The 14,905-nt window shown below is 38.7% G+C and overlaps 1 pseudogene; it reads left to right on the top strand.

The window, feature by feature from the left end:
• The first annotated feature begins 4,332 nt into the window (after positions 1 to 4,332).
• LOC119535244 overlaps positions 4,333 to 14,905 on the top strand; it is a 74,455-nt pseudogene continuing 63,882 nt past the window's right edge.

Here is a 14,905-nt window from a genome sequence, read left to right as displayed (position 1 = left end):
TTGCAGATGATATGATCTTATATCTGGAAAACCCTGAGAAATCGACGATACAGCTACTAGAGCTAAAAAACAAATTTAGCAAAGTAGCGGGATACAAGATTAATGCACAGAAATCAGTAATGTTTCTACATGCTAGAAATGAACAAACTGAAGAGACACTCAAGAAAAAGATACCATTTTCAATAGCAACTAAAAAAATCAAGTACCTAGGAATAAACTTAACCAAAGATGTAAAAGACCTATACAAAGAAAACTACATAACTCTACTAAAAGAAATAGAAGGGGACCTTAAAAGATGGAAAAATATTCCATGTTCATGGATAGGAAGGCTAAATGTCATTAAGATGTCAATTCTACGCAAACTCATCTACAGATTCAATGCAATCCCAATCAAAATTCCAACAACCTACTTTGCAGACTTGGAAAAGCTAGTTATCAAATTTATTTGGAAAGGGAAGATGCCTCGAATTGCTAAAGACACTCTAAAAAAGAAAAACGAAGTGGGAGGACTTACACTCCCTGACTTTGAAGCTTATTATAAAGCCACAGTTGCCAAAACAGCATGGTACTGGCACAAAGATAGACATATAGATCAATGGAATCGAATTGAGAATTCGGAGACAGACCCTCAGATCTATGGCCGACTGATCTTTGATAAGGCCCCCAAAGTCACTGAACTGAGTCATAATGGTCTTTTCAACAAATGGGGCTGGGAGAGTTGGATATCCATAGCCAAAAGAATGAAAGAGGACCCCTACCTCACCCCCTACACAAAAATTAACTCAAAATGGACCAAAGATCTCAATATAAAAGAAAGTACCATAAAACTCCTAGAAGATAATGTAGGAAAACATCTTCAAGACCTTGTATTAGGCGGCCAGTTCCTAGACTTTACACCCAAAGCACAAGCAACAAAAGAGAAAATAGATAAATGGGAACTCCTCAAGCTTAGAAGTTTCTGCACCTCAAAGGAATTCCTCAAAAAGGTAAAGAGGCAGCCAACTCAATGGGAAAAAATTTTTGGAAACCATGTATCTTACAAAAGACTGATATCTTGCATATATAAAGAAATCCTACAACTCAATGACAATAGTACAGTTGGCCCAATTATAAAATGGGCAAAAGATATGAAAAGACAGTTCTCTGAAGAGGAAATAGAAATGTCCAAGAAACACATGAAAAAATGTTCATCTTCACTAGCTATTAGAGAGATGCAAATTAAGACCACAATGAGATACCATCTAACACCTATTAGAGTGGCTGTCATTAAACAAACAGGAAAATACAAATGCTGGAGGGGATGTGGAGAAATTGGAACTCTTATTCATTGTTGGTGGGACTGTATAATGGTTCAGCCACTCTGGAAGTCAGTTTGGCAGTTCCTTAGAAAACTAGATATAGAGTTACCATTCGATCCAGCGATTGCACTTCTCGGTATATACCCGGAAGTTCGGAAAGCAGTGACACGAACAGATATCTGCACGCCAGTGTTCATGGCAGCATTATTCACAATTGCCAAGAGATGGAAACAACCCAAATGTCCTTCAACAGATGAGTGGATAAATAAAATGTGGTATATATACACACGATGGAATACTACACGGCAATAAGAAGGAACGACCTCGTGAAACATATGACAACATGGATGTACCTTGAAGACATAATGCTGAGCGAAATAAGCCAGGCACAAAAAGACAAACATTATATGCTACCACTAATGTGAACTTTGAAAAATGTAAAACGAATGGTTTCTAATGTAGAATGTAGGGGAACTAGCAATAGAGAGCAATTAAGGAAGGGGGAACAGTAATCCAAGAAGAACAGATATGCTATTTAACGTTCTGGGGATGCCCAGGAACGACTATGGTCTGTTAATTTCTGATGGATATAGTAGGAGCAAGTTCACAGAAATGTTGCTATATTAGGTAACTTTCTTGGGGTAAAGTAGGAACAGGTGGGAAGTAAAGCAGTTATCTTAGGTTAGTTGTCTTTTTCTTACTCCCTTGCTATGGTCTCTTTGAAATGCTCTTTTATTGTATGTTTTTCTTTTTTGTTTTTGTTTTTGTTTTTTTAATTTTTGTTTTTCCATACAGTTGATTTAAAAAGGAAAAAAAGGTTAAAAAAACAAACAAACAAACAAGGAAAAAAATATGTAGTGCCCCCTTGAGGAGCCTGTGGAGAATGCAGGGGTATTGGCCTACCCCACCTCCATGGTTGCTAACATGACCACAGACATAGGGAACTGGTGGTTTGATGCGTTGAGCCCTCTACCATAGGTTTTACTCTTGGGAAGACTGTTGCTGCAAAGGAGAGGCTAGGCCTCCCTATAATTGTGCCTAAGAGCCTCCTCCCGAATGCCTCTTTGTTGCTCAGATGTGGCCCTCTCTCTCTGGCTAAGCCTACTCGAAAAGTGAAATCACTGCCCTACCCCCTACGTGGGATCAGACACCCAGGGGAGTGAATCTCCCTGGCAACGTGGAATATGACTCCCGGGGAGGAATGTAGACCTGGCATCGTGGGATGGAGAACATCTTCTTGACCAAAAGGGGGATGTGAAAGGAAATGAAATAAGCTTCAGTGGCAGAGAGATTCCAAAAGGAGCCGAGAGGTCACTCTGGTGGGCACTCTTACGCACAATTTAGACAACCCTTTTTAGGTTCTAAAGAATTGGGGTAGCTGGTGGTGGATACCTGAAACTATCAAAATATAACCCAGAACCCATGAATCTCAAAGACAATTGTATAAAAATGTAGCTTATGAGGGGTGACAATGGGATTGGGAAAACCATAAGGACCATACTCCACTTTGTCTAGTTTATGGATGGATGAGTAGGAAAATAGGGGAAGGAAACAAACAAACAGACAAAGGTACCCAGTGTTCTTTTTTACTTCAATTGCTCTTTTTCACTTTAATTATTATGCTTATTATTTTTGTGTGTGTGCTAATGAAGGTGTCAGGGATTAATTTAGGTGATGAATGTACAACTATGTAATGGTACTGTGAACAATCGAATGTACGATTTGTTTTGTATGACTGCGTGGTATGTGAATATATCTCAATAAAATGAAGATTAAAAAAAAAAAGCTGTTGCTACTAACAAATGTTATTCTTTTTGGCAGTGATATATATTAAAGGAGAGGTTGGTTTAGCAGTTCTACCCATAGATAAAGTGAGTCAAAGTATAGCTAGAAGCCATATTTTGAATATCATTCTCCTGACTCTTGAGAAAAGTAACAATTTGCTCCAAGTCATGTCCTAATTCAGTACTAGGAGCTTTTTGAAAACAATGAAATGCCATAATATATATTTAATGATAATTTATTGACAAATATTTTATTCTTAGTAGATAGTTCAGTTTATTTTTTTATCTTTCATATTTATGACTGTTTCAAACATCATGAAAATGAAATAAAAGTTACTGAGCAGCAAATAATCTTATGATTTTCTAAGAAGAGCTCTATAAATTTTACCTTACCATTAGTCTGTTAAAATATGAAGTTTCTTTTGTATTTTTGTATTTATACTAGAAAAATAATGGTGGTTTAGTGGAAAAACACTAATTAGAAGAACACGAAAGACATGGGGGAAATCCTGCACTTTCATATATTTTTGAATCTCTATTTTACATAATTGTGAAAATTAGATAAGTTAATTGTTGTATACATAAGTGCTTTGTACAATGCCTACTTTTATCAGTGATCAATAAATGTAATTCTTATTGACTATATATGTTAGAAATATAGAATATCTCTGGAATATTCTCAGAAAAAAAGGAACTTCTAAAGAACTCTAGGAAATTTAATCTGTCAAATAAATGCACAGCGACAGCTCTTAACGAGGAGTAGCTGTATAGGTTAGATATCAAAGTGTAAACCATGTGGAATTAATTTAAATTAGAAAGACTGGTATTATTTGGGGCAATTCAGACTGAAGTACTTAAAATTATAGAATATGTGAAATGTATTTTATATTGTAATTATTGCATGTATGATTGTAAGGGATTATATTTAATATTTAAAGCTCTTCATGTAGAGTAGCTGTAAATCCAATTTTTTAAAAATATACTTTAATTTATTAAGCTTTATTTTGCTCCTTTTGGGTTTACTTTTCTACATTGGTGAGTCTTCCTCTGGCAACCACCCCCCGCCCATTCGGCCCTTCCCCTGCGACTCCTGAAGGCAACCCGGCGACCCCCAGAAGGTCGTCTTCATTGGCGGCGCCGAGTCTTTGCGCACGCGCAACGGTCATCCGAGGGAGACGGACGCGTGCGCAGGCGCAGTGATGGGAGCTTTGGAGACGCGCACGCGCACTTCTCTTGCGCGGCGTCGGTTTGCAATAGTTATTCTGGGCTGAGAGGTTCCCGAAATTGGAAGTTTGCTGTGGGTGATCTGTGAGGGGTCCCCTCTAGCCCTGGTTCTGGGTTCGAGGACGGCGAAAAGCTGAGGGACAGGTGAGGTGTCTCCGGAGCCCTCCGTTAGCGATGAAGGGGATTTTCGGCTTCGGGACTAGGAAGAGCGATCCGTCGCCGAGCACCGGTAGCCCGAACAGGGACGGCGGGTCCCGGACCTCGGCGAGATCCACAGGGCCGCCAGCCGCGGCAAAGTGGCCAAAGTGCAGCACATCCTGTTGCTGGGGAAAAACGGCGTGAACGATAAGGACAAGATGAACAGGTGATGGGGGCCGCGTGGCGGGTGAGGATGGGCCGGCGGGAGGGGGCGGGGGAGCCGGGATGCAGCCTGGGCCCGTATGTCCGCCGATGGCCGGTCCCCTGAGAGGTTGTCACCTGAGAAGCTGTCCACCGAGAGGCCATCTCCTGTGAGGCTGTCACCCGAGAGATGTCCCCCAATAGTTTATCTTCCCAGGGGCTGCCCCCAAGAGGCCATCAAACCTAGAAGCTCTGCTCCTTCCCTCTGAAGATGATAAGTGCCTGGGACAGCGAACTTCTCCTGGGGTCTGGCGCCAGTGTAATCAGTGGCTCTCAGTATAACCACAGAGTCCTTGTGCTTTCATCACTAATCAATATTAGAACATTTTCATTGCTCCAAAAAGAAAAACCGCCTATCTTTTATACCTCCCTATTATTGACACCTAGCTAGTGTGGTACTTTTGTTACAATTGATGGACGATATTAAAATATTATTGTTATCTATGGTCTGTAGCTTGCATCAGGTGTATGTTTTCCCATATTCAGCCCTATTATCAACACTTTTTAATAGTAACATTTGTTCTAGTTCATGGAAGAACATCTTACGTTTGTACTATTAACCATGTTCATCATCTACAACCGAGTTCACTTATATTGTTCCATGTTTTATTCTCCAGCTTTCCTTCTAGTGATATACACGATCCTAAATACCTCCTTTCAACCAGTCACACACACTGTTCAGCACTGTTAATTATACTCACCATAATGTGCTACCATCACCTCTATTCATTTCCAAAGATTTTCAGTCAACCTGGTTAAAAATTCTGCACAAATTAAGCCTCAGCTCCCCATTTTCTACCCTCACTATCTTCTGATAACCTGTATTCTAGATATTAACTCCATGAGTTTGCTCATTATATTTAGGTCGTATTGATGATATCATACAATATTTATCCTTTTATATCTGGCTTCTTTCACTCAACATAATACCCTCAGGGTTTATCCATGTTATCACATGCATCAGGATTTCATTCCTTCTTACTGCTGAGTAATATTTCATCATAGATATATATCACATTTTTTTATCCATGCATCAGTTGATGGACACTTGGGTTGTTTCCATCTTTTGGCAATTGTGAATAATGCACTTTGAACATTGGTATGCAAATGTCTGTTCATGTCCTGGCTTTCAGTTCTTCTGAGTATCTGTCTAGTAGTAGCAGGATTGGGGGATCATATGGCAGTTCTATACTTAGCTTGCTGAGGAACCACTGAAGTGTCTGCCACAGTGGGTTTACCATTTTACATTCCAGCAAGCAGTGAATAAATGTTCCTTTTTCTCCATAGCCTCTCCAGCATTTGTGGTTTTCTGTTTGATAGCTGTCATTCTACTAGATATGAAGTGACATCTCATTCTGTTTTTGATTTGCATTTTCCTCATAGCCAGTGATGTTTAGCATTTTTTAGCCATTTTATCTTTGGAAAAATGTCCATTCAAGTCTGTTGCCCATTTTTAAATTGGGTTGTTTGTCTTTTTCTTGTTTAGTTGTAGGATATCTTCATATATTCCAGATGTTAAACCCTTATCAGATACGTACTTTCCAAATATTTCCCCACTGAGTAGGTTGCCTTTTCACATTTTTGTGACAGTCTTTTGAAGCACAAAAGTCTTCAATTTTGATGTGGTCCCACTTATCTTATTTTCTTCGTTTGTTGCTTCTGCTTTGGGTGTCAAGTCTAAGAAACCACAACCTACTACAAGATCTTGAAGATGCTTTCCTACATTTTGTTATAGGAGTTTTGTGATCCTGACTCTTATATTTAGGACTTTGATCCATTTTGAGTTAATTTTTGTGTAAGGTGTGAGATAGGGGTGTTCTTTTTGTTGGCCCATTTGTTAAAGAGACTGTTTTGTCCCAGTTGAGGAGACTTGGCAGTCTTGTCAAAAATGAATTGGCCTTAAATGTGTGGGTCCAATTCTGAACTCACAGTTTGGTTCCATTGATATTAATATGTCTGTCTTTATGCCAGTACTGTGCTATTTTGACCACTGTAGCTTTGTAATATGCTTTAAAGTCCGGAAGTGTGATTCCTCCAACTTTGTTTTTCTTTTTCAAGATGTTTTTGAATACTCAAGGCCCCTTACCCTTCCAAATAAGTTTGATAATTGACCTTTCCATTTCTTCAGAGGACGCTGTTGGAGTTTTGATTGGGATTGTGTTGACTCTGTAAATCAATTTGGGTAGAATTGACATCTTAATGATACTTAGTTTTCCAATCCATGAACATGGAATGTTCTTCTATTTATTTAGATCTTTGATTTTTTTAGCAATGCTTTGTAATTTTTTGACTACAGGTCCTTTATATCCTTGTTTGAATTTATTCCTAGAAATTTGATTCCTTTAATTACTGTTGTAAATAGATTTTTTTTTTTTTTTGTAAATGGATTTTCTCCTCAGATTGCTCATTACTAGTGTATAGAAAAACTACTGATTTTTGTGTGTTGATCTTGTCATCCTGCTAGTTTGTTTGTCTGTTAGCTCTAGAAGCTTTGTTATGGATTTTTTGGGGAACTTTCCAAATATAGGATTATGTCATCTGCAAATAGTGAAAGTTTTACTTCTTCCTATCCAATTTGGATGCCTTTTATTTCTTCTACTTCTTGTCTGATTACTCTGGCTGGAACTTCAAGCTCAATGTTGAATAACAGTGGTGACATTGGGAGTTTTTGTCGTGTTCTCGATCTTGGAGGGAAAGCTTTCGGTCTCTCACTGTTGAGTACGATGTTAACTGTGGGTTTTTCATATATGCCCTTTATCATACTGAGGAAGTTTCCTTCTATTCCCACCTTTGGAGTGCTTTTATCAAGAAAGAATGCTTGCTGGATTTTGTCGAACGCCTTTTCTGTATCAATCGATATGATCATGTGCTTTTTCCCTTTGATGTTTTTTTTCTTTTTTTTTTCCTGCTCTTTAGCTTGACTTATTTCAAGTATTTTGTCTTCAACTTCGCTGATTCCTTCCTCTGCCAGCCCCAATCTGCTCTTTTTTTAATTAATTTATTTTTTATAGAAATATATTCACATACTGTACAATCATCCAATGTGTAAAACAGTTGTTCACAGTATCATCATATAGTTGTGCATTCCTCACCACAATTTTTGAACATTTTAATTACTCCAGAAAATAAAAATGAGAATACAAATAAAAGTAAAAAGAACACCCAAAACTACTTCCCTGTATTATTCATTTACTTTTTGTCCCCATTTATCTATTCATTTGTCCATACACTGGGTAGAGGGAGTGTGAGCCACAAGGTTTTCACAATCACAGGGTAACACCATATAAGTTATAAAGTTCTACACTCACCTTCAAGAATCAAGGATATTGGATTGCAGTTCAACAGTTTGAGATATTTGCTTCTAACTATTCTAGTAAATTAAAAACTGAAATATATATATATACATAAAATGCATAAGAGTTACCTCCAGAATGACCTCTCAACTCTACTTGAAATCTCTCAGCCACTGAAAGTATATTTTGTTTCATTTCTCTTCCCCCTTTTCCTCCAGAAGTCTTTCTCAGTCACTTTGTAGTCTTGGTCTACTAAGCTGGTGGTGCCCAATGCTTGCAAGAATATTAGGAATTCCCCAGCTGGGGGAGTTTAATATTTCCACATTTTAAACCAGTCCCTCAAGGGGGCTTTGCAAATACTTTTTATCTCTGTCCAGATTACTCTGGGTTGCATCAGGGCTCCATGGTAACCTGTACAAACCAAAAAAGTCGCACTCCTTTGTCAAAGTTCCATTAATTACGGTTTTTGAGTAAATTTACCATACAAGTTAAATTATATAGCGTACTACAGAAAAATAGGTTTTGCACCAAATAAACATCTCTTCCTTTGGTTTCAGACAGAAGCCATCTGCAGGGTCCTTTTCCAGTCTATATCCTCCTCCAGAGTTTCAAGCAATTCAAAATTACCCTTTTTTTCTGGAGAGGAGTTTCCAGTAGCTGTTTATGTTGCTTCGTTGATGACATCACTCCACCCAGTATCTTCTTAATATCCATGATCTATTTTGCCTTATTTTCCTTCTCCTCCTTGAATTGGTTTAGGAGATTTGTATGAACATGTTTGGTTAGTTGTTCCAAATTCTGTAGTTCCTCCGACTTTTTAATTTGTTCCTTTGACTGGTCCATATCTTTCCGTTTCTTCATATGGCTTCTAATTTTTTTGCTGATATCTGGCCATCTGATTATCTTGTCCAGATTATTCTGAAAGTTGGTTTCTCTGTCTTGTCTTTTTGTTGATAGGGTTTGTGTTAACAGTGTTCTGTGACCCTTAGCTCGTTAGTATTTCTGAGCCAAAACAGGGCTAGGGACCCACACTGGGGGCTCAGACCTGTTCAAAGGGACCTGGGGAGAGAGTTAGGTAAGCCTCCAAAAGGCCTTTTTTTCCACTCCCTTATTCTGTGCTTTCCTGGCCTGTCCAGCAGACGGTGTTCTTTGGCAACATATCCCCCACAGCCCTAAGAAGGCAGGGTATTCTTAGCCCTCTGGTGGCTCGTCTCTCATGTGGGTTGATACAATGGCCCTGCCATGCCTGTTCAGGATGGGCTAAAGCAGCAGGGCCCAGTCAATAGCTGGATACTGGGCCAGGTTTCCCTCTCTTCTGCAGCAGCCCACCAGGGAAGGACCAGGTTCATCTGAAGCTGCTCACCTCAATGGTGGGAGATGGGTGCAAGGGGCCACAGCCTAGCACGTTACTCACAGTTTTTCACCACAGTTTCTTGGTCTCTCTGTCCTGCTCTTCCCCGGGTGCTGTGAAGTACACCCCTGGTCTCCAGAGCCTCAGAGCAGTTGTTTTGGACAGTTTTTGCCTGTTCACTAGCTATTTTTGGAAGAGGAGTGAGGCCTGCAACCCCCTATTCTGTCATCTTCTCAGAAGTTTGTGGTATGGTTTTTAAGATTGCACTGTTTGTGCAGTTGTTTCACACCCAAGAGAAAGCTTCCTTTCCTCAGTTCCTTCTCTGGGAATTTTGATATGTTCTGTTTGTTTTATGATTTGCCTCTATAGTTTTTTTATACTCCTTTCACTGTATACTCAGTGTATACTCAGTGTATACTCACTTTCACTGTATACTCAGTGTATACTCAGTGTATACTCAGTATACTCACTGTATACTCCTTTCACTGTATACTCCTTTCACTGATACTTGAATCACCAAGTATAGTAAGTCGTCTTCTTCAGAAAGGTGTTGATGTCTTTTCTTAAGATTTCCATGGATGGACTGCAGAAGAATATGTTCTTATTAATGGTTTTAATATGTAAGTGTTTATATTATTTCCTATTTATCACTAAACTGTGAGGTTTAAGATAATCATAACTGTTATGAATAAAATTGGTGAGGCAGATTTTATAGTTTTGTTCAGGATGTCTAAGAATGGCTATGAGTTAGTTCACGTCAGCAGCCAGAAACTACGTAAGAGGCAAAGTACATTCAAAGTGTGGACAAGTTAGAACAGGCAGTGAATGCTGCATTCTTGATGGGAAGAGGTAAGGCTCAGGATTTTTAAGACCTTTATTCTTAGTGCTCCTAACTTTATCTATTTCATTCCAAGTATAACCTTTATGCATGGGGTACAAATAGGGTCACATCTTTGATTTTTCTACTTAAATATTTGCTTCTTGAAATGTCCAGGTTTGCAGAAAATCCTATATTTCCCCTTGGGGCTATTGTCTATCCCCACCCCCTTGAATTTTCCAAGAACCCAGTGGGATTTACTAAGTCCAAAAAAGACAATCTTCTTTCACAAGTCAAGTGGAGGAAAGAAGGACATTCTAGTGTTTCCATTGCTTCTGTTGCTGCATGTTGCTGGTCCTATAGTTTGGTCATGATTGACCTTTCCTACAAGGATGCCTTTGCTGATCCAGGCCCCTCATAGTCTTCAGTGGTGGCCACCATGAGTCTTCAGAGTTCCAACTTTTTTTCAGTTCACATGTGCTTATATGCTCAGCCATTGCTTCCTGAGCACCAGCACCCTGCCCTGGCTGCTGGGCCTTCCAGTTTTAACTGCATACTTAGTAAGCAGACTGATATTCCCATTCCTCTCCCCTCAGTACATTGTGTGGAGCCCAGATCATCAGGGTGAATTACCCTTTGAGGCCCTAGTTTGCCTTTTCTGCCAGCAGATATTAGTGGGAACACTTCTGATTGCCAGAGAAGTTCACATAATCCTGCAGGAAGAGATCAGAGTTTCCTTTCATCTTTGCTGCCAAATCTGTTACCCCTAAGCCCCTTTAGTCCTGTGGAGAACCTTTTCTTAGGCTGTTGAAAGTCCAATATCATCCTTCCCCAGAGTAGTAGTGGGTGCCAACTTCCCTTAGATTCCATAATTAAGGTCAGTGCCTCAAGTGATCTGGTTCCCATAGTAATGAAAATCTCCCAAGGACTTGCATCTTCACCTCAACTTTTCAAAGCTGGCATAATTTTCAAATTCTGCCTCATAAGGCGGCCATTTGGCAGAATTCCCTGAATCTGTGATAGGTTAGTTAGAATTAGGAGAGCTGAGTCTCCTCCATGACACATCAGTATTCATGTATTAAAGAAGGGTTACATCATCCGGGACAACTGGAGATGAACATGGAAATTAAGCATTGTTCTAATAAAGATTGGCTTTGAGTTGGTAAATAAAGACTAGTAATCCAAGCCAGGTCTTGACCTCTATTAGTTTTCTGCCCTGGGTGTAATTAACTACAATAATAGGGGCCAATTATGTTATTGAATTTAATGAGGTAGTATATTTATAATATAAGTATATTTAGTTGCAAGTTATAGAGTAGCTAAGATGCTCTGAAATTAAAAACCACAAAGAATAGAGCAGCTAATATCCAATATTAGGTCTTAATAACATTTTCCAAAAACTGCAATATTTGTATGTTTATACTTATGAGAAATCCACATTGGGTTTTAGTTGATGTTCCAAAATAGTTTCAGCAATAAAGTTCAAGACAGATTATTGTGTTGCTTCACTATGTCTGTGAGCAGTGTTTTGTATATAAGCCCATTAAATCCTCATAACACTTGGTGAAGTGGAACAGTAATATCCCTGTTTTGTAGAGGAAAACATTGAGCTGCAGAGCAGGGACTTGTCTAAGGACAAATAGTTTGTGTTACAGAGCTAGGACTGCTGCTGAGTGTAGGAAAAGTTCCACTGTGTCCCACTAACTCCAGCTAATTTACTGCCCTCAATTCAGGACCACTTCACCGTATTTTTATTTTTTTCTTCTTTTTTAATTAAATGCTTAATAAAAATTTGCAAAGCATGTATTTGAAGTATATGGGATAATTAAAGTTCTGAATTCTTAGCTCTGACATGATCTGAATCTTTTGAGAATCATTTAATGTATAGGATAAATGTTCTTCATATCAGCATTAATATAGTAATATTATCCAATTTTTGTATACACAGCAGTAGGCAACTGATTTCTGAGCATAAAGGAGAAAAGCTACTTATGAATTCCTCTCAAAATAATAATCCAGGTAAGACTTCTTTTTTTTTTAATGAATTTTATTTTTGAAATAAATTCAATCTTTCAGGAACAGTTGCAAAAACAGTACAAACCCCACACATAGAACTCCATCATACCCCGACCCCCCTCCCCCAGTACCCCGATCCACCACCTTTAACATCCTGTCACACCACCGTTTCTTTCTTTCCCTCCTTCTCTCCCTCCCTCCCTTCTTCCCTCCCTCCTTATCTATCATCCATCATCTATTGCTCTATCCTCTAAACATATGAGAGCAAGCTGCACATATCTTTGAACAAACAATATAATTCACATATACCTTTCCCATGGACAAGAACATTCTTTTATGCAATCTCATTAAGTGCAGCTAAGAAGTTCAAGAAATTCAACATTGATATAAAGCTTACATTCTGTATTTCCTTTTTTTTTTCCTTATGTCCCATCTGTGTCCCTTTGAGCCTCTTCTCCTCCATCCTCAGATCCCATCCAGGATCATCCTTGGCATTTAATTGTCATCTATTTAGAGTGTCTCTTTTTTTTTTTCTTTTCAATTGTGGAACCATATATATAGCCTAAATCTTCCCATTCCACCCCCTCCCTAGCATTCCATTAGTGGGATTAATCACATTTAGAATGTTGCAATGCTATCACCTTCCCACCATCTATTTCTAGAAGTTTCCCTTCATCCCAAACAGAAACCCTACTCTCATTTCTTAACTCCCCATTGCCCCTTCCCCCACTTCTCAGAACCCCTACTCTACTTTTCATCTCTATGGTCATATTCTCTGATACTTTCTTTGTGTTTACCGTGGGGCTTAAATTTAACATCTTAAATCTATAACAATCTTGTTTTTCTTTGATACCAACTTAACTTCCATATGACACATAAAGTATGTTCCTACACTCCATCATTCCCCCACCTTTATGTAGTTCTTGTCAAAAATTACATATTTTACATTGAGTCCAAAACCACTGATTTATCATTATAGTTTATGTATTTTAGATCCTGTAGGAAGTAAATAGTGGAGCTATAAGTCAAAAATACAGTAGTATTGGTATTTATATTTACCATGTGATCTTTACTGGAAATATTTATTTCTTCATGTAGTTTCAGTCAATTGTTTAGTGTCCCTTCCTTTCAGCCTGCTCAGTTCCCTTTAGCATTTCTTATAGGACTGATCTACTGGTGATGAAGTCCCTCAGCTTTTGATTATCCATGAATGTTTTCATCTCCCCCTCATTTTTATCCTCCAGGTATTTGGAAATTTTCCAAGTCTCTGATGGTTATTAACTTCTATTTGTATTACACTGTGGTCAGAGAATGTGCTTTGAACAAATTCATTTTTTTTTAATTTTATTTTATTGAGGCCTGTTTTTATGTCCCAGCATATGGTCCATTCTGGAGAAAGATCCATGATCACTAGAGAAGAATGTGTGTCCCGGTGACCTGGGATGTAATATTCTATATATGTCTCTTAAAATTCTCTATATCTCTCTCTCCTTTCTTTGTTTCTTTGTCAGTAGGGCTCCCTTTAGTATCTGAAGTAGGGCAGGTCTTTTATTAGCAAAATCTCTCAGCATTTGTTTGTCAAAAATTTAAGCTCTCCCTCAAATTTGAAGGAGAGTTTTGCTGGATAAAGTATTCTTGGTTGGAAATTTTTCTCTCTCAGAATTTTAAATATGTCATGCCACTGCCTTCTCACCTCCATAGTGGCTGCTGAGTAGTCACAACCTAGTCTTATGTTGTTACCTTTGTATGTGGTGAATTGCTTTTCTCTTGCTGCTTTCAGAACTTGCTCCTTCTCTTCAGTATTTGAGAGTCTGATCAGAATATGTCTTGCAGTGGGTTTATTTGGACTTATTCTATTTGGAGTTCACTGGGCATTTATGCTTTGTGTATTTATATTGTGTAGAAGGTTTGGGAAGTTTTCCCCAACAATTTCTTTGAATACTCTTTCTAGACCTTTACCCTTCTCTTCCCCTTCTGAGACGAAAATGAGTCTTAAATTTGGATGTTTTATTTTATCTATCGTATCCCTGAGATCCATTTCGATTTTTTCTCCATTCTTTCGTTCTTTTATTTTCTGTTCTGTGGTCCTCAGGGAGGCTGAGTTGTTGTTCAGCTTCCTCTAATCTTGTATTTTGAGTATCCAGAGTCTTTTTAATTTGGCTTACAGTTTCTTTAATTTCCATAAGGTTTTCTGTTTTTTTATTTACTCTTGCAATATCTTCTTTATTCTCTTCTAGGGTCTTCTTTATGTCTTTTATATCCTGTGCCATGCTCTTCTTCATGTCCTTTATATCCTGTGCCTTGCTCTCATTGCCTGTCTGTAGTTCTTTGATTAATTACGCCAAGTACTATGTGTCTTCTGAGCTTTTGATTTGGATGTTTGGGTTTGGGTTCTCCATATCGTCTGGTTTTATCATATGCTTTAAAATTTTCTGTTGTTCTTGGCCTCTTGGCATTTGCTTTACTTGATCTTTAATTTGTCAGAATTGCAGCTTGGTGGCATACACTTTCTCTGACTAACCAGCAGATGGTGTCCGCGAGGCACCTATTCCCCTCAAGTCAGTTCTCCCCAGCTTTGTCTTTGTGGTGTGTGGGGATCTGATTCTTGTGGGGTCCAACTGGGGCACTTAATTTAGGTGTGTTGTCGGTGCTGTCCGCCCTGAATGAGGGGCATGTGTCTGAGCGGTTAGGGAGGAAGCGCAGCTTTAATAATCAAACTTCCC

The sequence above is a fragment of the Choloepus didactylus genome, chromosome 5, assembly GCF_015220235.1.
Source record: "Choloepus didactylus isolate mChoDid1 chromosome 5, mChoDid1.pri, whole genome shotgun sequence".
In the NCBI taxonomy this organism is placed as follows: domain Eukaryota; kingdom Metazoa; phylum Chordata; class Mammalia; order Pilosa; family Megalonychidae; genus Choloepus; species Choloepus didactylus.
Note: the sequence above shows the minus strand (reverse complement) of the source record. Positions and strands in the feature narration are given on the sequence as shown.